Source organism: Nycticebus coucang, chromosome 1 (genome assembly GCF_027406575.1).
Source record: "Nycticebus coucang isolate mNycCou1 chromosome 1, mNycCou1.pri, whole genome shotgun sequence".
Classification (NCBI taxonomy): domain Eukaryota; kingdom Metazoa; phylum Chordata; class Mammalia; order Primates; family Lorisidae; genus Nycticebus; species Nycticebus coucang.
In genome coordinates this window covers 187,529,443-187,553,054 of record NC_069780.1, presented here as the reverse complement: position 1 = coordinate 187,553,054, position 23,612 = coordinate 187,529,443, and the positions used below count along the sequence as shown (strand labels likewise).

At 46.2% G+C, this 23,612-nt stretch overlaps 1 long non-coding RNA gene across 2 annotated transcripts; it reads left to right on the top strand.

Annotated features, from left to right (window-relative positions):
• The first annotated feature begins 796 nt into the window (after positions 1-796).
• Positions 797-22,641, top strand: LOC128589838 (uncharacterized). Of its 2 annotated transcripts, none has more exons than XR_008381137.1 (5): positions 797-954; positions 8,515-8,720; positions 10,800-10,914; positions 19,518-19,643; positions 22,363-22,641. It is a non-coding gene; the product is annotated as an uncharacterized LOC128589838 (long non-coding RNA). The 2 variants fall into 2 exon arrangements; XR_008381138.1 differs by having other exon boundaries at positions 19,518-19,693.
• The last annotated feature ends 971 nt before the right edge of the window (positions 22,642-23,612 follow it).

The window sequence follows — 23,612 nt, the reverse complement described above, 5'->3', positions numbered from 1 at the left end:
AGGAATAATTCTGAATTAAAATGGTATTGTTTTGAGTTCTTAGATCTTGTGTTTTAAATAAAAGTTAACTCAATGAATAATGAAACAGCATTCCAATTTCTGGCACTGTGTTGCTCTAGATGAATAATTTTGACTTGAGGTATAAAAACACACCTCTCTATTCAGTCTGTAAGCTGAACAGAGGGTGTGTTTGAATGACATGACCTTTGTGTCTGGTTTATACAAGGCACTAAAGAAAACCACTCACAGCTGATAACTTCCATTTGTGTCATGCCTTGCAGTTGACAAACATTCCCATACTTTCCCTCATTTGATCCTTAAAAGAAACCTGCGTGGCAGATAGCCTCATCTGGCACAGGAAGGAATCGAGAAATCGTGATTTATAATTTCTCAGGTTACAGAACCTGCAAATGCAGGATTCCTACCACACACAGAGTGATTTTCTGGTCCTTCACATGCACCATGCACCTGCTCTTCACGGTGGCCGGCAAAGCCAGACAAGGGGGCTCCTCTAGCAGTCTCAGCGTTTCAAAGTGTGCTGCGTCCTCTGGCTGCCCTGGCATTTGTTTACAGTCTTTTGCTTTGAATTTCCTCTTATTAAACAGAATTCTGATGCAACATCAACAACGGTGGACTGTAAACATCTCCTGGGCTAAGTTCTCTGGCCCTTCCCCCATTGCCCTCTCCTCTACCCTCCAATCTGGGTATTATTTTCTTACTTCCATTAAAACCCCCAAAACTTAAAAAAACCAAAAAAGCAAACTTTGTATTGAAGCATACCATGCTTACAAAAAAACCCCACCCAGCACATTTTCAGCAACGGATCACGCTCATATAGTCAAGGCCTATAGTAAGAAACAACAGCAATAGCACTCCGAAAACTCTTTCATGTCCCCCCTGTCGCCACCCAGCCTGAAGGTGACTGTTGGCCTGCTGCCTGTGTATACAGCTTTGGTAAGTGAAATCTTTTGTGTCTGGCTCCTTTTGCTCGACAGTGTGCCTGGGAGGCTCCTCCGTGTCCTAGAGGGTAGTTAACTGATCTCTGTTCTCAATGCTGCATAATATTCCATCATGTGGGCTTTATTTTATTAAAATATTATTATATATAAAATAATATGTTAGAATATTGATAGGCTGTACACACGTTCTGGAACAACTATATTCATTTTATAGTTGATGAAAGTTTGGGTGGTCTTCAGTTTTGTTGTTATAATCATCTTGACCCAAACATTACAGTACAGGGTTTTTTGATGAACATAAGTAGATAGTTTTTGTGGTTAACATGACTAAGGTTTTGGATCCAAACATGCTTTCACTGGCAGAAATAAAAATATATAAAGAGCATAATTTTCTACTGATATATTTTACGTTAATAATGTACGTCACATTTTCTAGGAATGAAGATCTCTGATAGTAAACATGCTTCATTTATTTATACTTCGTCAGTTTAAAATTTGCAATAATTCAGACTAGGATTCAGTGGATGTTTCCTTTATTTAAGAAAACATTTTCGTCAAAGGTAATGTCAATTTATATGTCCCATCTAACACTAACCAGAACCGACCCTGCTTAGGTTCCGAGATCAGGCGTGTTCAGGGTGGTATGGCCATAGAGGCCAACTTATATTTAAATATGAGGGGTATATTTCAGATTCAAAATCTGATTTCCAAACACTTCGGAAACTACAATACGTATATAGCTCATAAGATAATTACAAATGGATCTTATCTAAAAATAAAAACTATGTATCCAAGAAAGTGCCCTTTAAAATAATGAACTTTGCTAGCAGATTTGAGTCAGCCATCCTTACGATGGTCAACTTCCAAGTTCTGCCACATTCTGTGATTTCAAGTCATCTGGATTTAGAGGTAGTGCTGGCCTTGGTAGTAATCTAGCCTGCAGATGAGCACAGAACACTTATCAGAATGTAGAACTTTCTTCCCAATGAATCAGGAAGGACATGGGTAAAAAAACAATCCTAACTGTGTATAAATATTCACTAGGCCATTTGCACAAGACCTGTGTATAAATATTCACTAGGCCATTTGCACAAGACACCCCTGGCATGGGCTGTAAAGCTCTGTGGTTGGGGAAGGTATCTGGGACCACCACACGCCCGTCCTCTCCCTCCCCCACTGAAATGCTTCTCCTGAAGTTAGAAACAGGGAGGCTGGTTATTTCCAGCTCTTTCTCGCCAAGAACCCCCTTTTCTCTTGTTTGTTATCCAGCCCCTTGGCTTAGCAGAGTGCTTTTGTGACTAAGTCAGCTTTTCTTTTTAAGAGAATTCTCCTACCACTTCCTAAAAATAAACTTTCTCTCCATCTGTTGCACAATGAATTGGGAGACTGTCTGGTGCCCTGGGAGCCCAGGAGAAGAGTGTGAAGTGGCCGGGGAGCAGGGGCGGAGGAGAGAGGGCAGCGGGGGAGGTACTTCCAGTAGAGACAAGCTTTAGAGCAGGGCCGCATGTGGTGGGGGTGGGTGAGCTGTGTTAAGGCTCTTGAGTAGCCCATGGCTCTCCTGCACATGGCACGCAATAATGTGCTTTTGTTGTCATGCATCCGTGGTGGTTGGAGATGCAGCTCCATGAGATAAGCTTTCAGTAAAATTCATCTTATCTACATAAACCCTGGTGGACTGAAACGGCAGCACAGCAGGGGAGACAGCCAGTGTGGGAGCTGGTTCTCCACCTCCTAGAGGCCCTGTCCTGGGCAAGGCGGTTATTACTTCTTCGCCTATAAAATGGGAATAATAACACATGCTGCGCAGACTCATTCTGAAGGTTATATTGAAGTAATATGTGAAAAAAGCGGGCAGAGTGCTACTTAGCTCTCAGCAAGGAGAGAAATTAATTAATGAGGAGTGAAACCCTTCGTTGCTCTTTATTAAGTTTTTCTCTGCCGGTTCTCCAGAGAATTGGTCATTTAGAGCAATACTGATGTCTCTCGGTCAGTTCACACTGGCATCCCACAATACCATAGGGGGCTTAAATAACAAACACCTGCTTCTCACACCTCATGGGGCTGGGAGTCGAAGGTCAGGGTGCCACTGGCTGGTTCTGTTGAGGACCCTCATCCTGGTTATGTCCTCTCTGCTTTTCCTTGGTGCTTGGAGAGAGATAGGGAAGAGAGAGAACCCACGTGTGCACGCACAAGCTATCCCGTATCTTCTTAAAAGTCATTGATCCCATCAAGAGCCCCACCCTCAGGGCCTAATCTAACCCTAATTACTCCCCAAAGGGCTTACTTCCAAATACTATCCATTGATGATTAGAGTTGCAACGCATGGATTTTGGAGAGACGCAAACATTCTTCTATAGCAAGTGATAATAATCTTACAGTACATTACAATTCAGAAGATGCTTTCATATACTTAACTTGAGCCTTTGATCCACAGAATAATCTGGGCAGTAAACAGGAATGCAAAAAGTGAGTTTCAGAAATGTTAAACATTTCAAGCTAGGTTATTAAGCCAATAGAGCTCACAGATGGAATCCATCTCCTGGCTGGAATATAATCACCCTCCAGATGTTCCAATTGGGAATTTGGAGAGTCAGGCCCCAGGGATTCACATGCTAACTTTCTCTTGCAAATGCTTCACAGAGGAGCATCAGACAACCTGTGCTCACCTCTCAACTGCCCCCCTAGGAATTTTGGAAGCTCAAAGGAGGAATAATATGGAGAATTCCTTTCTATATTGTAACATACCATGTTTTTAGTTGTAAAATACATTCCTATTTCACTCAGTAGTGTCTTGGCCTGCCAATGTGACATTGGCTCACACAGAAACTTTCAACTCCTTAAAGTTTCATAGAGAAAATGTGAAGTTTCATATGTAAAGAAGGGCAGACATTATCTAATAGCACAAGTCAATAAACATTTAGAAAGTAGTTTTTCTGGCTCCAAGTATGCTTGCTTGGTTTAACCGTAACCAGTGTTTACCACAGTGCTCTTGCAGCTTTGGTTGGGGTCAGGGTGGGTCTAATTAAAGATTCACAATTTAGCAGAAGGGTTCCTTTTCATTCCTGAATTACTGATGAAGAATGACTTTGTGTACGAGGGTGTGTGCAACTGTGTGCACGTGTGCAAACATGTGTTCTGGGGTGTGGGAGTAAGGGGCAAGAGACTGGAGTTTGGCAAATATTATCAATCGTCTCAGCCATGGTGTATCCTGATACAAGTATCTTCTTCATTCAACGCTCGATGGGAAGGGGAGTCCTCTGCTTTCAGAACATGGGCTCTTGACTCTCTGTCCCCTGCTGAATCTTGAGGACTCACTTCTCCATGGTTTTGCACATTCCTTTCCTCAAAGGTGTGAAACAGCTGAGCCCTCCTTTCCACATCTGGATTCTCACCTCTCTATAAATGGAAACTCCAATCCCACCTGCCATGTCTCGCCTCCCCCATCCACCACAGCCAGAAGGGATCTTATCTTCTCAAGGATGTCTATAATTTCCTAGTAGCACTAATTACACGTGTTAGGAGTGTAGTTAGTTAATTGCCAGCACCACGCAGTGTGTGTTGTAATTTTAGATGATAAAGTCACAAGAACCAAGTTGTTTAGAGGACCTACTTGTGCCAGGTGCCATCCCAAGCATTTTACTCAAAAGAGCTCATTGCATCCTCAAGACACACCATGAAGTCGACAATAATTGTAAATGGCAAGGGAAATGTTTTTGCTCCCTGGTAACACTTGAAAGGCCTGTGAGCCTTATGATGTCCTTTGGGGCGGCAGACAGGGTAATGATGAAGTGAACCTTGGATCTGTTTGGCACAGAGTAAGTGTTACCAGCAGGAGAAAATCTTCCATGTCTTTGCCATCCCTCCCCCCCTCAATTTTTTATTATAAAATTTTTTGAATATATAGAAAAATGAGAAGAATTGTACAATAAACAAATTCTAAGTTCAACAATTGCTAACATGACACTATATATATGTATAATTTATATATACATATATCTTATAAGCGTATTTTTGCTGAATCCTTTGGAAGTAAGTTGCTGATATGTTGACATTTCACCCTTGGGTACGACAGCCTGAACCTCCCTAAAATAAGAGAGCCATTTCTTGCATAAACACAATACTGATAAGCAAACTAACAATAAAATTGAATGTGGCTTATCTTTGTCTATTTGACCAAAAAAAGGGCAACAGAGAAAAACATTTCGAATTTACGTTTTTAACAATCTAGTATTCCATATCCTGGCTTACCTATAAATGTTGTAGTTAGTTTTCCTACTTTCTTGGAAAGCATTTGATACTTTGATGGGAAATTGGACTTCATTCTCTTAATATGGTAAACCTGGACATGCCGATGGTATGATTGGGAAAATTAAGACTGAAAGTTATAAATAGTTGCAGTCTTTCTGGATTAGAACATTGGATTTTTCCCAAAAAGTCCAGTTAAACTTAGAGCTAATCAATAATTCAAGCTGCAAGCAAGTTCTAATCAAGGGATTTAACAGTTTAATAAATAAGAAGCCATACACAGTTTTAAAATTTACTAGTTAATAGATGGGGTTTCAATCTCCACTTTCAAGAACATGTGCCAGCCACGGATTTAATTACATTGGTGAGCTGGTAACAGACTATGGCTTCCTTCTTCCATTTGTGAAAGAAATCACTATTTTTGCTGACCACAGAAAAATGTTAACTTTAACCATCTTGAGAAAACAATATGTAAACTTTTCTTCCATGTCAGCTAGCATCTTAGGACTTTTCCTGTTGAATATAGTTTTGTAACACATGTATTATCCTCCAAGTATTCACTTATACTTGATTAATTGAAAATTTTACTGTGAGTAGCAAGACATTTTTGATTACTTTGACAATAATGGTTGACATCAGCTTGTCTCTGATACAGGAAATGTTTGCTTTTTTTATTTCCCAGTTTGGAACTGTTTGGTCATTCCTAGTATTTGCAGATAGAGGAAAATGTTAATATAATACCTTATGAGAGAGTATCTAAATAACCAAGAAATACTCAATAATACTGTGCTAAACTTAGAGGAAGTATTAGTTTTTGCTTTTAAGAATAGCCAGTACCGGGCGGCGCCTGTGGCTCAGTCGGTAGGGCGCCGGCCCCATATCCCAAGGGTGGTGGGTTCAAACCCGGCCCCGGCTGAACTGCAACAAAAAAATAGCTGGGCGTTGTGGCGGGCGCCTGTAGTCCCAGCTACTCGGGAGGCTGAGGCAAGAGAATTGCTGAAGCCCAGGAGTTGGTGATTGCTGTGAGCTGTGTGATGCCACAGCACTCTACCAAGGGCTATAAAGTGAAACTGTCTCTACAGAAAAAAAAAAAAGAATAGCCAGTACCATTAATGGTGGTTGTAAATGTTCCAGGAGGACATAATGGTCTTTGCTAAGAAGTTTCTACATATGTATAACTTGCTAGTTTTTGGGAGTACCAACTGTATTTTATTTTACTTTTTGAGAGTTTCACTATATTGCCTTCAGTAGAGTTCTGTGGCATCACAGCTCACAGCAACCTCAAACTCTCGGGCTTAAGTGATTCTCTTGCCTCAGCCTTCCGAGTAGCTGGGACGACACGTGCCCACCACAACGCCTGGCTATTTTCTGGTTGTAGTTGTCATTGTTGTTTGGCAGGCCGGGGCTGGGTCCGAACCCATCAGCTCCAGTGTATGTGGCTGGCGCTCTGGCCGCAAAGCTACAGGTGCCGAGCCATACCAACTGTATTTTAAGTGCACTTAAAATATCTGATATGAAACCTCTCTAATCTGAAATCAGGCAGATCAAATTGTGATATGTTGAAGCCCTAAGCCTCCGAAACTTAGACTGTGCCCTTATTTGTAGACAGGCTCTTTACAGAGGTAATCAAGTTAAAATAGATCATTAAGGTGAGCCTTAATCCAATATGACTGGTTTCTTTATAAAAAGGGGATAATTATTTGTTTATTTACTTAAGATACAGAGTCCTGCTCTGTCACTGGAGTTCAGTGGCATGATAATAGCTCATTGCAGCCTCACACACCTGGGCTCAATGGATCCTTCCACCTCAGCCTCCTGAGTGGCCAGGACTACCAGAGCTCACCACTGGGCCTGGCTACTTAAACATTTTTTGTATGGTTTTGGTCTTGCTATATTGCCCAGGCTGGTCTCAAAATCCTGGCCTTAAGCGATCCTCCTTCTTGGTCTCCCAGAGTGCTAAGATTATAGTGTGAGCCACCACACGCAGCAGGAAAAGGGAAATTTAGACAGAGAGACACACACGCAGAGAATGCTGTGTAGAGATGAAGGCAGAGATGAAGATGGGTTTTACAAGCTGAGGGCTACCAAGGATTGCCCTGAATCACCAGAAGCCAGGGAAGAGGCCTGGGACAGATTCTCCCTACAGCTCTCAGAATGGACCAAGTCTGCCAACACTTTGATCTTAAACTTCTGGCCTCCAGAACTGGAAGACAGTAAGTTTCTGTTGCGTAAGCCAGTGGTGTATGGTTGTGGCCCCTCCGGGAAATGAACACCCAGGCCAGCTTCCTGAGCTTATGTATATGCAGATGTGGGCTGTAATGTTTTATGTGTGTCTGGGTTACAACTAATGTTAGTGGAATTAGTCTTCCATATATTTGATCAAAGAGCTTTCTTTTTTTTTTTTTTTGAGTTCCTGTGGAATGAAATGGATTGACTATTTAAAAGTGAATTCTGACATATCCACACACAAGTGATTAGCTGTTGACCACTGCAGTATCAGTCATAATTACATCTTTCTCCTTTGGGTGGTGACACAAACGCTTTGGCCTATTTCCTATGTCCCCATTTGGGAGACATCTCTGAATCACTATCTGGTCCTCCTCTGTCCACATGATATGGTTGGAGTTGACCATGATGTATTCTAGCTCATCCAGGGGCAGCCAGTAAAATGTCTTCATTTCTGTGGTCACTGCAACTGGTTCTGTGATGAGAAGAATGATTCCAGCTAGAACGTCAGAGTGTTCCCCAAGAATTTTGCTGGGATGATCAGAAAAAAATGGTCCTTTTATAAAGAACTAGAATTTCTAAGGCCAGTTCATAATTTTTGGGATGGGACCTTTACTGAAAATTATGGAGCCAAGCTGGGGCAGGAGGTACAGAGATTGTCAGAATTCTTAGTCCCTGGGTCAAACCCATCCTGAACTCAGAAATATTCTTTGACTTTCCACTTAAGTGAACCAGTAATTTCCCTTTTGTGCTTTAAGCTGGTGTGAGTTGGGTATTTGACACTTACAATGAAAAGTGTTTTAATATATCTGTAATATTATATAATCTTTATTAAAGTTTGCTTCCTCATGGCCCCTGGTGGCCTGAGATTTCTCCAGAGCTAGAGCTTTCTGGAGCGTGGTAAGCTCTCAGTAAGAGCTGGTTGAGTTTTTAAATTCTGCACTGTTAGAATAAAATTGATTTCCAAATTAGAATAACACCAGGATAATTGCAAACACTATTCATAATTGTCAAGGTGGCAGGTTGTGTTTTCCAGTGACGGGTACAACATGGTACACACACTCCTCACATGCTCTTATTTCAGTGTGAATGTCCCTCTTCCTCCTGAGAAGTGGGGTCTGTGTTTCCTGCCTGTGAACATATGTGGGGCTTGTGACTGCTCCAACCCAGAGGAAGTGGTGGACATGATACTCTGTGACCTTCCAGCCTGGGTTCCCCGCAGATGCTTGTCCTTTCAGGACAGATGAGGAGAGGAGCTGGGCCCACAGCCTCCACCAGCATCACCCCCAGGTATGTGATAGGGTGATCACTCCAGCCCCCAGCCTTCAAGGTTACAGACATCAGGGAGTGGAGATGAACGGTGGCCACATTGCCTCACCTAGTTCCTGAGAAGGGCAAATGTTGCCTCACATCACAGAGTTTTAGGGGAATTTGTTCTGCAGCCATAGTGAGGTCATCTGCCATGTGTCGTGTTGGCTAGGCAGAACTGCGTTTCTCAAATTCCCTTCTTTATGATGTTTTGGTCAGGGTGGGCCTCAAGGGGAGATTCCTGTGGTGAGCTGGAGGTCAGGAAGCAGCAGGCATTGGGGAGCTCACACGTGTCCTCACCCATCTGTTGGCACATTGTCATGAGTCAGTGACCTGGACTTCATCTGCTCTGCTGGGCTTCTCCAGAACACCAGTGTCATCAAGGTTAGAGGCAATGAGACCCGGCACATGATGGGGTCCTGGTTGTCCTGTGGGTGGCAGCTTGCCTGTGCCCTCCTTCCAGCTTGTAAGACATTGGGGAGTGGAGATGAGCAGTAGCCACACGGCCTCCTGTTCCAGCATCAGACTCCAGGGTAACGGCTTTGCAGCTGCCACTTAACCAGCTCTCACAAAGAGATCAGGCAAATTGCTGTTTATACTCTGAAAAATATATAATACCTAATAGATATTTAATTACAGAAAATGTAATAATATAATGCATAATGTAAAATGCATAATATATAAGATACGAGACAGCATGTGATAAATAATGTGTAACATATAATGTACATATCCACACATGTACACACACATATATGTACGTCTATATGTCTAGAAGGTTCTGCTCCTTTGAACTCCGGCTGATACCCATAGTAACTGGGTACAGACGGTACTCAATAAACAGCTTTCCTCTGCTTCATTTCATTCCTCTCCCATTTGTCACTCAATACTGCGTGCCACTTGCCTCTAGTTATTGCTCAGAGCAGCCTGCACCTGTTCCCTGTTTACATTAGAACGGCTGCAATCCTCGCTAATTTGCAAATCTGAGTACATTCTGATGATGTAAATAACCTTTCAATGCAAGCTGTGTCTGAGAAGAACTTTCCTGAGTATATAAGAATAGATTTATATCCACATTGAATCCAGAAAATATTCACATTAAGAAAAAGGCTTGCTTCTTTCTCCTCATTCTCTGGCTGACGCTTCATCCAAATTTTTAGGCCAAGATGTCTTGGTCTGTTCAGTCTGTTTTAACAAAAGACAAGGCAAGCAAACAAACAACACACTATAGACTGGTGGCTCACAAAAAACACATTTATTTCTTACAGTTCTGGAAGCTGAACGTCCAACATCAAGGTTCCAGCATGGTCTCTTTCTGGCTTGCAGATGGTAGCCTTCCCACTGGGTAATCACACGGTGGAGAGCGATCTCTGGTCTCTCCCTCTTGGGATGCTAAACCCATCATGGGTCTTTACCTCACGGCCCCGTCTAAACCTCATTACCTCTGAGAGGGCCCCCTCCAAACACCACCACATTAGGGGTTCAGTCTTCAATATATGAATTTATGTAGGGCACAGACATTCAGTTCCTTACACAGGGTAAGAAACAAATCCGATTAACCTATGGAGATTCTGCTGAGGAATTTAAATGTTTGCCTGTGGCTGGGTGTTTGGAAGTTGGCCGTTGCAAGGTGGGTTCTGTGCACCAGACAGGTACCAGGAGGGGTAGCCTTGAGGAAGCTCGTCTATAGGTCCTCTGTGGTCCAAGTGACTGATGCAAGTCACTCTCCCATCAGTATGTCGTTGCATATAATAGGGATTCTGTCAGGTGCTAACTGTGAAGCTTCCTCACTAGGGAGGACACCCCTGCAGCCGGGGACACCAGAGGAGGATATGCTGATGACATGGAATGAAGCCTGGCAACTCTTCAAAGAGTGACTACCATATTCTTTGGTAGAGGAGGTGGTGGCAAAGAGAAATGTTATTATATTATTAGTCCAGTATGTTATTATATCATATCATACTAATCATATCATATCGTAGTATTATATTCTCAGTCCCAGATGCAGAAAGGTGCATCAACACACTGAGAATACAGGCAGAATTATTCTTCTTGCCCCAGGTGCAGGGAAGGCTTGCAAGCATCAAACACCCTGGGATCAAACACAGCTGAACACCCAGTCAAACTGGCTTCCACAGAAATGGATGTGTTGACTCTGTGACTGAAATGTCTACAGGTAAGACTCAATAAAGGTTTAGCTTGATCCAAAGACCTAAACTTCAGGACCCAGATCCTGTCTCCATTTCTTAACTCCATATTGTTTCCTCTGAGTTGGTACAGTCTCAAATTATGTGTCAAGAAAGTTGCAGAAGCTCCAGTTTACAACTTCCAAGTTCAAGTGCATGCTCTATTCCCTGAAGCGCCCCCAAGAGGCTCATTGCATCTCTTCAGCACTGCTTCAATTGGGTGCTGAATGTGTGTAGCTGGGGAATGTGATGTTCTGACTGTGGCTTGCCTGAAGCCAGGGGTAGAGCTGAGGATTTATCTAGAAAAACAGGGAAAGTAAAAGCAAGAGACAGCTCCAAGCTACCAAATGTCCACTACCCACCAGAGCCATGGGTGGCCACATGTGGGCCAGAGAAGCAGAGGAAGCTGTGAGCAAACTGAGAGAAAAGACTGACACAGACCTGCAGAAAGAGACCGAGAACAGAGAGGGCGCTTCCCCGGTTCTTGTGGAGTCCCATCTCTTCCTGAGACGTCACACGAACCTCTTGCTGAGGGTCTGCAAGACCCCCAGCCGCTTAATCGCATGTCCTTTTCTCTCGCAATGGTTTACATTACTCATAGCTGATGACAGTAACTAATCTGAGGAGCTCACCAGAGCTTTTCTTAACTCTGTGATGGGAAAACAAACGGAACCTATCCAGGCTCAGGAATAGCCTATCTGCCTTGGAAGGAAAAGCAACTGAACTGTGTGCCATAATCAGAGACAGAACGCTGGGCATGCGCTGTTTCCCCCCGGCATCCTCTCTTTGCTCCTCAGTTCTCAGGGCTGCAGCAGGTAAAGCTGACTCCATGTGCCAGCCACTCAGCATAATCCACCCTGGTGACCAGACAGCCTGGCTTCCTGATGGCCACATGATACACATCTTACAAGGTTATATGCAAAACTTAGTAAATGTGGAATGTAAATGTCTTAGCACAATGATTAAGAAAATGCCAGGAAGGCTATGTTAACCATTGTAATAAAAATGTGTCAAACAGTGTATGAAACTAGTGTATGATGGCCCATGATCATATCAATGTACACAGCTATGATTTAATAATAATAATAAAAAACAAATCCTGCCCATCACAGCTAAGAAGATTTGCATTCCGTGCTTTTTATTGGAACTATCAGGGAACTGCGCTTCCTTTTCTGTTGGCATGAACGTGAAAGGTCTATGGGGCTGGAACTGTGGCTGATACTTTGCAAGAACTGAGCACCAGGGAAGCTCATTTGACGAATTCAGAGGGGAGCTCCATCCCAGTGAAGTCCTTTGACCCCTGATCAAGCTGAACCTGAAGCAGCAGCTCCCTTTGGATTTTTAGCTTTGTGAGTGAATAAATTCCTTCAGCTTTTCTTAGGCTGATGTGAGTTAGGGTTTTGTCACTTGCAGCAGAAAGGATCATAACTAATACAGTTATGGGAAGTGGGGCTTGAGGAAAGGTGTCAGGTAATCCGTAAGATGGAAAGGCTGAGTTACAGACAGAGACAGGCTTTCAAACTCCAGTGGGCACACTCTGTCCTGTCTTTGAAATCATAAAACACTTGGCTTCCACAGTCAATGTGGCATGTATCACACATTGCCTTAAATTGCGATTACAGTTTTCGTATGGTAGGAACAAATTTCACAACCATAAAACTCCGGTGTGCAGAAATGTAACTTTCTTTATTGTTTTATAATTGAGCTTAATTTAGCTCACAAACCCTCATTTCTGCTAATGGCAGAGAACTTAATCTTGCCAATTCTAGGCAATTCTGTTGGTCCTGGTTTACAGCTCAGCGTCTTTGGGGGAATACTCAACTAGTTGAGAATTCCCAGTCCTCAGCTCCTTTCTTTTACCCAGGGGATGATCTATGTTCTAGCAAGCATGGGAAAGAAGCGAAACATCTGGGCTGGGAGCTGACCTCTGGCCACAGTGAGCAACAGGCTGTCGTTGGTCCAGTGGAGCTGGGCAGCCCCACTCCTGGCTTTGTCCCTGCCCAGCTCCTAGTTGAGCTTCTGCAGACTCAGCCATGTTCTCATCTAGTCCCCCGCATGGGTTGCCACCATGGTCCCTGGGCTGCTAACACAGTCACCTCCCTGCCAGCCACACCAGCTCTCCACTCTCAGCTCCCTCTGGTGCCCACTCCATATTTGAGGACTCATGGGTGTCTGCATCTTGCAGGAGTGAAGGAGACTTGGGGATGGGTCATCCTAGCCCCCCATCTGCCTACAGAAGCTCTGCTCCCATCTCTGCTGTACAAGAGGCACCTGTGATGGTTAATTTTATGTGACAACTTGACTGGGCAAAGGATGCCCAGATACCTCATTTGAACGCTGTTTTTCTATGCATCTGTGATTGTGTGGGAGAGGTCAGCATCTGAATTTATGGACTGAGCAGGGCAGATGCCCTCCTTCATGAGTGTGGATCCTAATAGAATAAAAAGGTAGAGGAAAGGAAGCCTCTCTCTCTCTGATTGTTTGAGCTGCTTCTCAGGCCTTCGGACTCAGATTGGAACTCACATCATTGGGTCTCAGGCCTCTTGAACAGCAACACTGGCTTTCCTGGATCTCCAACCCGCATACTGCCGATCGTGGGACTTCTCAGTCTCCATCATCGTATGAGCCAATGCCTTATGATCAATCCATCATCCTTCTGTCCATCCACCTGTCATCTACATGTTTTCAGGTATTGCCTAATGGTTCTGTTTCTCTGGAAGACCCTAAGGAACACACCACCATAAGTGGCTTGGGCCAGTTGGCAGATAGTTTCTGGGTATTGAGAGACATTTGCTCTGCTCTTGGGCCCTTAAACCGAATGGGCTAGATCTCAAGGCAGGGCAGAGGGCCCCACCTCATCTCTCCTCATCACTTGCTCAGCCCGGGACACACTCTGGTCCTCACCGCATATCGTGGGTTGAACTCTTTCCTCTGGGGCCTTCCAGGTTGGTTCTCAATATTACTTGGAATCCAACAACAACAACAACAACAACAATCCTTTCTCTCTCACCTATCTGGCGCTTACAAATGAAAACCAGGGTCTCAAATTCCCAGAAATTCAGCCCACAGATCTCAGTTCCAGAGTTTGATTATTTCTTCTGGCTTCCTCTTCCGGCCAGCTCTTCTCTGAGGCCTCAGCTCACTGTCCTGGGTTAGCGGAGGAGGAGCTGCAGGGCAAAAAAAGAAAACTAACAAGACAGTGACTGAGAGGGAAAACCACTCGGTACCGCCTCTTACTCCAGCCAAGGAAAGCGCCCTGGCCCTGCAGCCCGCGTGGGTTGGAGACAGGCGTTGGCTTGGCTGCTGTTTCACATCTTGCGGCAGAACTCCAGCAACTGCACCGCAAAGTACCACGGGTAGAGGGAGCTTTCCCTTCTTGAGCGTGATGTCCTTTTCCTTTAGGCCAGGTGGCCCCAGGGTGATCACTGTTCTTGCAGCCTTCGAAATTGGCATTAGTATTTCATGTGGGCAGCGTCCTCATCAAGACACCAGCACTGAGTTCCCTGCAGTGTCCGCTTGAAGGGTGGTGGCCCCTGTGTAACTCTGAGTCATCCTCAGTTTTGTGGGTTGAATTGTGTCCACCAAAAAGGTTCGCTGACGTTCTAACCCCTGATATCTGTGAATGTGACCTTGTTGGGAAATAGAGTCTTTTTAGAAGTAAGAATCAAGATGAGATCTTACTGAATTAGAGTGGCCCCTACATTTAATGTCTGGTGTCCGCAGAAGAAAAGGAAAAAACGCAGAGAGGCAGACACGCCAGGGAAGCCGTGCAGTGATGGAGGTGAACAAGAGGTTCAGGACGGAAGGTCAGAGGACACAAAAACATGCACTCAGGGGCCTCAACCATGGCTCATTTCTGTCCCCTCCATCCCAGGGTCGGATACCCTGAAGGCTTGGGACATTTTAGGAATCCAGAGGCTGCTATGTAGAGTATGACACCCCACTAGAGGCTCCTCCCTGGACTGTTGTCCCCAGGGGCTGTGAGTCTGGGCTGCTGGAGCTCAGAGCCCCCATCCTCTGTGGAATGGAAGCTGCCCCCAGGAGGTTTTGCAGCACCTGGTGGGGAGGGCAGCCCACAGCCTGTGACCAATGACTGATGAGGGACAGAGGCTATTCCCCTTGCGCCAGTTCTCTTCTGCTCCAGAGCTCTCTGTGGGATCTGGCGGAGGGTCCCAGCTATGACTCAGCAACTCTTCTGTTTCCCTCCCTCCCTTACCTGGGTAGCTCTCAAATCCTCAGGTTTGGCTTCCAGGGAAGCTGACCAAAGATCGGGACTCCCTGAGGGCTCTCTCTGGCTAAGGCAGGGCCCAGGGCAGTGATTCTGTCTTTAGTGTATATAAGAACCATCTGGAAGCCTGTGGAAACCCAGCTTCCCAGGCCCAACTCCAGAGAGAGATCAGAAAGTCTGGGCAAGCCTGAGAAGGGGGCATTTCTGCAGGCTCCCGGGGGGCTACAGTGGCTGCTGGTCAAGGACTGTACTTTGGGGCCCCCTGGCTTAAGCTCCCTGGACTCACCGGCACTTGCTGGGTCTAGGCAGACCTAAAGGCTGGAGAGGACAGGCTTGCCTGGAGATGCCTGCAGACCACACCTGTGTGCAGGATCTCTGAGGATGGGCAAGGAAGGTGAGGAGTCTGCATGCTGGGTATTGGTAGGAGTTGAAGAAGCTAATTTGGTGTTTTCAAACACCGATTCCTGGGCCAGGTCCCTTGGTCTGCATCTAAGCCCTCAGGAGTGAACAGTCAGGGGCAGAAGCCCCAGGGATTGTTTATCTGGAGGTCTCTATCTGACTGAGAGGTCCCAAACCCATTCTATTGGCAGAAGAGATAAAGCTTGACTCAGCATAGAGAAGAGCTTGCCTGTGTGCACCTGTGTCCGTGCATGTATGCGTGCGGGTGTGCACACGTGTGCCTGCGCCCAAGCACACGCGTGTACATTGCCATCTCAGCCTACTTTGCCTGGGCAAAACAGGGCAACCGGCAGCAGCAGTGGCTTCCAGCAGAGGCCGACACAGCCCCGCCCTGACACACAGGAGGGAATCGTTCCTATCTGAATTCTTCCCTCTCCTGGGCAGTGATCTATTTTTGTGTGAGAGCCCTTGTCTCCTCACTTGTGGTTCTCGAGAATTTGGAGTTTCTTTTTCCAACCTTGCTCTCCCACCTAGTGAAGCCCGCCTGCCTGTGTTTTCTCTCACTCCGCCTGTTCTATGCCCATCAGACAGAGAGTAGTTTAGAATCTCTGCTTTTGCGGCTCTCTTCACCTCTATGATCCGTTGTTTCATCACTACAGATACTCTACTTTGCAGAGTGGGGTTTGAATTCTTCTGATTCTTTGTTCACAAACAAACCCCGGCACGGCCACCACCTCCTGGCAGCCTGTGTTGTGCTGCGCTGTGGGTCAGCAGGTGCAGGGGCCCATCCTTCTCATCTTCCTCACAGGCTGGGATCTGGCCTGTGTGTGCCTTCCTCTCTGATGCAAGCTGCACGGGAGGGGCTTCAGGTTTAGAGCATGAGCTAATCACATTCCCATCAGCACTCTGAGACGCTGCTCCTGGTACAACTCTTTAGTTTTGTCCTTTCTCACCAGCCTGCTCCCCATTTCTCCATCCTCCCGTGCTCTAGCATGTTTGATGGGTGTCTGTTCTTCAGGAGACACAAATGCAGCCCCACCCAGAGCCCTTTCCCAGGTGATGAACCTGACCCCCTGCTGCTGCGAGTGTTCACAGCTGCCCATCTGGAAAGTGAAAGTTGCTCTTACAAACAGAGCTACCTGGTTGCTACCTTTACACATCCGGGGTCGGGGAGCCCCCAGCCAATGCCTGTGTGATAAAGGGGACAAAAGGCCAGTCTCCTGCCTCAAGGTGGGGTCAAGGCTGGGAGGTGGTTTGTGCCTAGAGCTCCCTGGGGATCTTTCTAGCCCATGTCCTTGCTGAGTCTTTCCCCTGCCCTGTTCTGCCTCCTGCTTACCTCCCTTCTCCTGAATGTCCCCCATCCCTCAGGGCTCACATCTGAATCACCCCAGCCCAGCGATGCCTGTTGGGACCCAGATGAGGAGCGGATCTACATAGAACACACGGTCTATGTGTGCACACGCGTGCCCATGTGTGTACATGCGTGCCCGTGTGTGTAAGCTATCTGGGTAGGGCTGTTCTACACACTCACACATTCTCCCTGTGTCTGAGCCCTGTCTGTCTGGTGGCTGTCCCTGAAACTAGCAGTGTCCAGTCTGCAGTGTCCTCCTGCCATACCCCTGCCATGTCCTGTACAGCCACATCAGTAGTGATGAATGCCTAGGTGGCCTCTTCCTCCACATGACCGGAGATGAGATGGCCTTGTGCCTGGCCCAGTGGACTCCTCTGGCAAAATCCCAGGATGGCCTGCTGGAGTGCGTAGGGCACGTGCACACTGCACTTCGTGGAGCCCCCAGGGCTGCCCACACCCCAGACAGCAACACAAGGCCGAGCCATCTCCCGGGTCCTCTACTGCAGCCAGGGCAGGGGGCCTCCAGGTTTTACCATTCTGAGGTTAGTTTCCCCCGATCCTTCTTATCATTGCTACTGACTTCAGCATCTCTGCATGTCCTGGCTGGGCATTGGTACTTCCCCACTTGCAAACCACCTACTGTCTTAAAAAAAAAAACAATTTAAAGAATGTCTTAGTTTATTGTAGACACGCATCCCTTGTTTTCTGCAATGACAACATCTTGTCTGAGTTGGCCGCCTGAAAGCATCGTGCAGGAGTCCTTCAGAGCCGCCTTAGACTCTCACTGTCCCAGGGAGGTTTTGAGGAAATAGCTTGTTTACATTTCACACCGCCTTCTCTGCAGTTCCCCATCCAGGACTTGGTATGAGTCCACAGGGGGCTGTGATAAAGGCCACCTGGAGTCCTCCTTGTGTGCCATGTGCCAGGCCCCTGTTCTGTGAGCGAGAGTCCTCTCTCTGGTTTCAGTCCCTCCCACACAGGGACCTGTGATGGGCCACCCCTCTGAACCCTGGAGCACCGTGACTCCCTTACGCCATGTAGAGAATGCGCGTTAGCCTGCCGAGGGGGACCCACTGCCTTGTAAAGGACAGAGTTTAATTCCTCCACAGCCCCTCTCGAGAGGAACTTTTCATCTTTGTGTGTCTCCAAAGGTCTCCAGTCATACACTGCTGCTCTAATGGTGAGTAAACGACATTATAGCGGATGCACAGAGGCTCTGGGGTACGCAACCGTGCAATCCACCTGCCCAGGGTGGAGAAGGAAGGTTTTATTGAGTGGGGTCACCTGGTGGGCTCTCACTGACATGTTCATGCGTGGGTAGGTTGAGGAAGAGGAATGGAGGGGCTGAGCTTGTTTTCCCACGTGAATGACTATGGGAGGCTGCCGAGTGGGCTGGCGGGCTGCCGGCGCAGCAGGAGGGAGGGCATGACCTCCAAGGCTGGTCCTCAGCCTGGATGACTGCCCAGGCTCGGGAGCAGCACACTTTTTCTGTAAAGTACTGGAGAGCAAGTATGTTAGGTTTTGCTGGCCTCACAGGGTCTGCCACAACTACCCTACTCTGCACGAAAGCTGCTGTAGATGCTGTGTAAAGGAGCGAGTGGGGTCCCAGTAAAACTTTATTCACAAAACAAGCCAGATTCAGTCTGTAGATCATTGTTGAGGAAGTTCTGGCCTCTGCTGTCAAGTGTGCCTTTGGTGGAGCTAATACTTGCAAAGGGCTCTTGCGCTACCTAGTTGCTTGGGATTGGCTGGAGGAAGGCAACAGCCAGACACCAACTGGAGCAGGATTCGGATGCTATTTAGGCTCTCTTGATTGTATCTAATGTATCATGGAGTGCCCAGGGCAAGGTGCAGAATGCAAAGGGGCGTGGGCTGCCTGCCAGAGGGGAAATAGTTCATATTTAAATTTGCCCTGACCCAATGTCCCGGGGCAGGCTGTGCTGCCACTGACTCGGTGAGATTTTTATTCCTTCAAGCTGGGCCTGGTTGGTAGGAAATACAGAGCAGGTTGGTGGCCTCTCCAGGGTGAAGGAAGGAGTCAGGGTGGGGCCCTAGCACAGAGTTCAATGAACTTCAGCCCTGGGTCAAACCCAGAGCAACTCCTGTGTTTTGTAAGTAAAGTTTGATCCCAGCACAGCTATTTGAATACATTTGAGCTGTTATGAAAACTGCAGAGACTGGGTAATTTTAGGGAGAAGAAACTTATTTCTCACAGTTTTGGAGGCTGAGAAGTCCAAGATGAAGGTGTGTGGTGAGGGTCTTCTTATCATGTCTTCATGTGACAGAAGGCAGAGGGGCGAGAGGAGCAGAGGCTGTGTCCCCCCGGGCCCTCCTGGAGGGAGAGTGCGCCGGCCGTGCACACTGTGGGGTCTCTTTCATGAGGGCTCCTGATCCTATGCACATGTTGTGGGTGACACCCTTGTGGCCTAATTGCCTCTGGTTACCGTCACACTGGCAACACTGGAGGGGACACACTGAAATCATAGGGACAGTGGTGGCCGTCCTTTGCATACAGTCGGTGGCTGCTTTCCTGTGACAGTGGCAGAACTGAGAAGCTGCCACACAGACAGTATTGCCCCCCACACCTGAAATATCTGCTCTCTGGACCCTTTCAGAAACCTTGGATGAGCCCCATGGGAAAGCCCCAGAGAAGGGAAGAATCGGATTAAGACCTGCTGTCTGCCCTGCTGACAGTGAGGTCTGGTTAGATTTAGCTGTGACTGAAGCCCCGGATAGCAGGGGTACGTACTGATGCCTTGGCCCTGCCACTCTTTGCATCTGCCCATCTGTGGTGAGCGACCCCCTGAGCCTCCTACCCTGCTCCACCGCGGCGTGGCTGCACTGGACTCTGGGGCTCAGGCTGCTGCAGTTCTGGGGTGGTGGCTCACAGTGTGGCCAGGTGGGCAGGGGCAGCCCTCCTACCATCACCCATGTCCTCTGCCCCATCTTCTTTTACCTGGTGGGTGTTGGCTTGGTGAAGGGGGGTGTTCTCCTCAGCATATAAGTCAGTTAAGGTCCAATTTAGCTGCAAATAATGGAAAACACAATGATGATGATGTATGCAAGATGGAAGGTTTTTTCCCACCTTAATCTCATAGTAGCATGGAAATTCCAGTCATCCGAGACGTAGGCTCTTTCAAGTTCTGTCTCTTCCCCCTATTCTTACCATATGTTGGCCCTTCTCAACGTGGGAGCTGGAGATCAATTATTAGATTTATGCTCCAGGTGGCATTCACTTTTCAGAAGGCAGAAAGGAGGACAGTGCAAGGTCAAAGTGGGGCACACCTATAAACAGAGTTGTTTCTATTGGAAGAACTTTCCAGAAGCCCCGCCAACTTCTGAACACCCTCACTTTGTGCACATTAGGTGAGATTCCCCAAATCGCCCTCCCTCTTCACCTCTCCACTCTCCCCTCTCTCCCCTCCCCCTTGCTAGACTATACTTGTGTTTTTCTTTTGTGTAGGCATGTGGTTGTTTATATATTGGTTTCATATTAGTACTGAGTACATTGGGTACTTGTTTTTTCTGTTCTTGAGACACTTTACTAAGATGAATGTGTTTCAACTCCATCCAGCTAAACACGAAAGGATTAAAGTCTTCACCTTTTCTTATGGCTGAATAGTACTCCATGGTATACATAGACCACAGTTGGTTAATTCATTCATTGACATAGTTGATAAGCACCTGGGTTGCTTTCATGTCTTGAAAATTATGAATTGAGCTGCAATAAACACTCCAATGCAAATGTCCTTGTGGTAAAATGATTTTTTTTTCTGTGACCCCAAATTCTTATGGCTCACGTTCATGGCTGCCACCTGACTTGTGGCGGTGCAGTTGGGGGACAGCCTCTCTCCGTGACTTGGCAGCCAGCCTTGGCTACCATCTCAGCTCTCTGTGGACATCTCCAGACTGCCTCAGGCCAGCAACCTTGCTCCTATACCACTTTGCTTCTTTGGGCATGTAATTTTTCTAAGGCTTATACCTTAAAACTTCATGTCCCTGAACTCTGTGCTCTGAATTATAAAGGAGGGCCTTGAAGGTCACAAGAAGACCCGCCTGCAGTTAATTTGTACGGAAATGGCCAATGAAATATGATGACACCAACCTGTTGACATAAAACGAAAGCTTTCTTCTGCTCCTCAGTAGTATTCTCTGTCATTTAAGTCAGTGTCCCTGACCCCACATTTCTGATCTCCAACTAAGTCCTGTCCCACCCACATCCCATTTTCCTGCACCAGTACCTCCCTGTGAAGAGGCACTATAGCTAATCCAAGTAGATGCTGGTGTTTGACTTCCTTAGAAATTCAAGGTGTGGGTGTTTGAATGAGGACAGGTGTGTGATTACCCAAATTAGAATAAGATTTGAATGATGCCTGCTAAGGAAAGCCTGCAGGTCCTGAAATGCCCCTTTGTTGCTCAGATTCATTAGAACTTCATTCTCCTTCAGTCAACATGGAAAGCGGTAATTTTGTACTAGCATGAGAAGAACACAAATGTCTTAACACTGTAATTGGGTAAATGAGGTAAAGGCTATGTTAATTAGTAGGATGTAAGCACTCCAATTTGTACAGATACCCAACACACTGAATCCCACAATGGCATAAATGTATTCATCATCTATGTACAAATGACTTAATAATAAAAAAAACCCAAAATTGTTGGGCACTGACCTATTAGTCATGTGGGCATATTTTATGGGTTTCCTTATAAGAATAAATCTTAATTAGCTCAACAAAGCCATAATATTTGCTAGTCTCTGGAATATTTACATATCTCAGTCTGTTCAGGCTGCCTCAGGGTATCCCCAAAGTCACCACACAGGAAAAATGGAATGTTGTTGCTGAGTGTACCTTTGTCTACAAAATACTCATTACAAAATTTTACAAAGAAGTGGTCAACACATAGAGAATATTTTGTAAATATTTTGCAAAATTTTGTAATGAATATTCTTCAAGTAAAGTTACAATTAAGCTACAATTTCCCATTTTCCCTATGTATGGTGAGTTTTGGGATACCTTGTATAATAAACTGCCATAGATTGTGTGGCTTATAAACAGAAAGGAAGTTATTTCTCCCAGTTTTAGAGGCTGGATGGTCCAAGATCAAAGTGGATCAGATCCAGTGTCTGGGGAGGGCTGCTCCTGGGTCTGCAGCTGACACTTCCTGTATGTCCCGTGTATCATTTCCCATGGAGGGCAGGTTGAGGGGTTTCCCTCTAGCCTCTTTTATAAGGTCATTAATCTCATCCATGAGGGCTCCTAAGTCCATACCTTTTAATACCATCACGTGTGTGTGTGTGTGTGTGTGTGTGTGTGTGTGTGTGTGTGTGTGTGTGTGAGGATTCCAGCATATGAATTTGGGGAGACACAAATATTCTGAGCATAGTATTATATCCAGGAATAATAGTCTGGCAGGACTCTTTCTTTTCAAATTCACACTTTTTCTCTTCCATTTTTCTAGGTTGTTGCAAACTAACTTCATTGTGAATCTCCTCCTGGGGTCATCTCAGCGAAGAAAGTAAATTTACACATGCAACAATGTCCTAGGGTTTGCCTGGTAGGAATGATCTGGGGAAAGGAAGAACGCAGGCTTCTGGAGGTAGTTCTCCACAAGAGCACCAGGGGACGCTGCTAACACGCAGACACCTGGGTCCTGAGTGTCCCAAGTAGAGGGTGATATGGGGACCTGTTTTCTAATGAGCATCTGGGGCACAATTTGGGTACAATTGGATTAAAATGTTTTACTTATAGGCTGTGTTTAGGTGTTTTTCTGTGCTATCTCATTTAATTCCATTATTTTCCTGTGTGGAAGGATCTAACCTTATTTGTAGGTCTAAAGTTTCTGCTCAGGAGCTATGCCCAATTCTAGGCGCTCATAAGAGGTGAAACAGGCTTTCAGTGTATCTTGGTCTGTCTACAAGGCTCTCAGTCCACAGGAGAGTAGGGAATGAGAGAAGAAGCAGTTTGCTCTTCCTGACAAGCAGGAGGCTACAGTTGTGAGACTACTGGATGTGAGGGCAGCTTTCTTTCTTTCTTTTTTTTGTAGAGACAGAGTCTCACTTTGTTACCCTCAATAGAGTGCCATAGCATCACAGCTCACAGCAACTTCCAACTCCTGGGCTTAGGTGGTTCTCTTGCCTCAGCCTCCCGAGTAGGCTGGGACTACAGGCGCCCGCCATAATGCCCAGCTACTTTTTGTTGCAGTTTGGCTGAGGCCAGGTTTGAACCCACCACCCTCAGTATATGGGGCTGGCGCCCTGCCCACTGAGCCACAGGCACCACCCCTGGGCCACTTTGTTTCTTTTACTTGAGAAACTGAGGATTCCGCTGTGAGAACCTTGTTTACAGTGCCTGTCAGTCAGGGGAGACTCACTTAGCTGCTGTAACAAATGCCCTCCAGAAACTAAGTGACTTGAAAGAACAAACATATATTCTCCACTCATGCTGCGTGTTCATTTGGGGGTTTGTGGGGAGAGATTCAGCTTAATCCAGCTGTTCAGGGACCTGGTCAACACAATGTTGCTGGTCTGGAAATTTGCCAGTTTCTGTGAATGGCAAAAAAAAAAAAAAAAGAAAACATTTAATAGGGTCTTGAACGGGGAACTGGATGCTCCTGCCCAGAGGTAACACTCATCACTTCTGTTTTGAAGGCATCGGTGGGGAGTAGCCACCTGCCCCCACTGACGTGCATGAGGGAGCCGGGAAAGCACA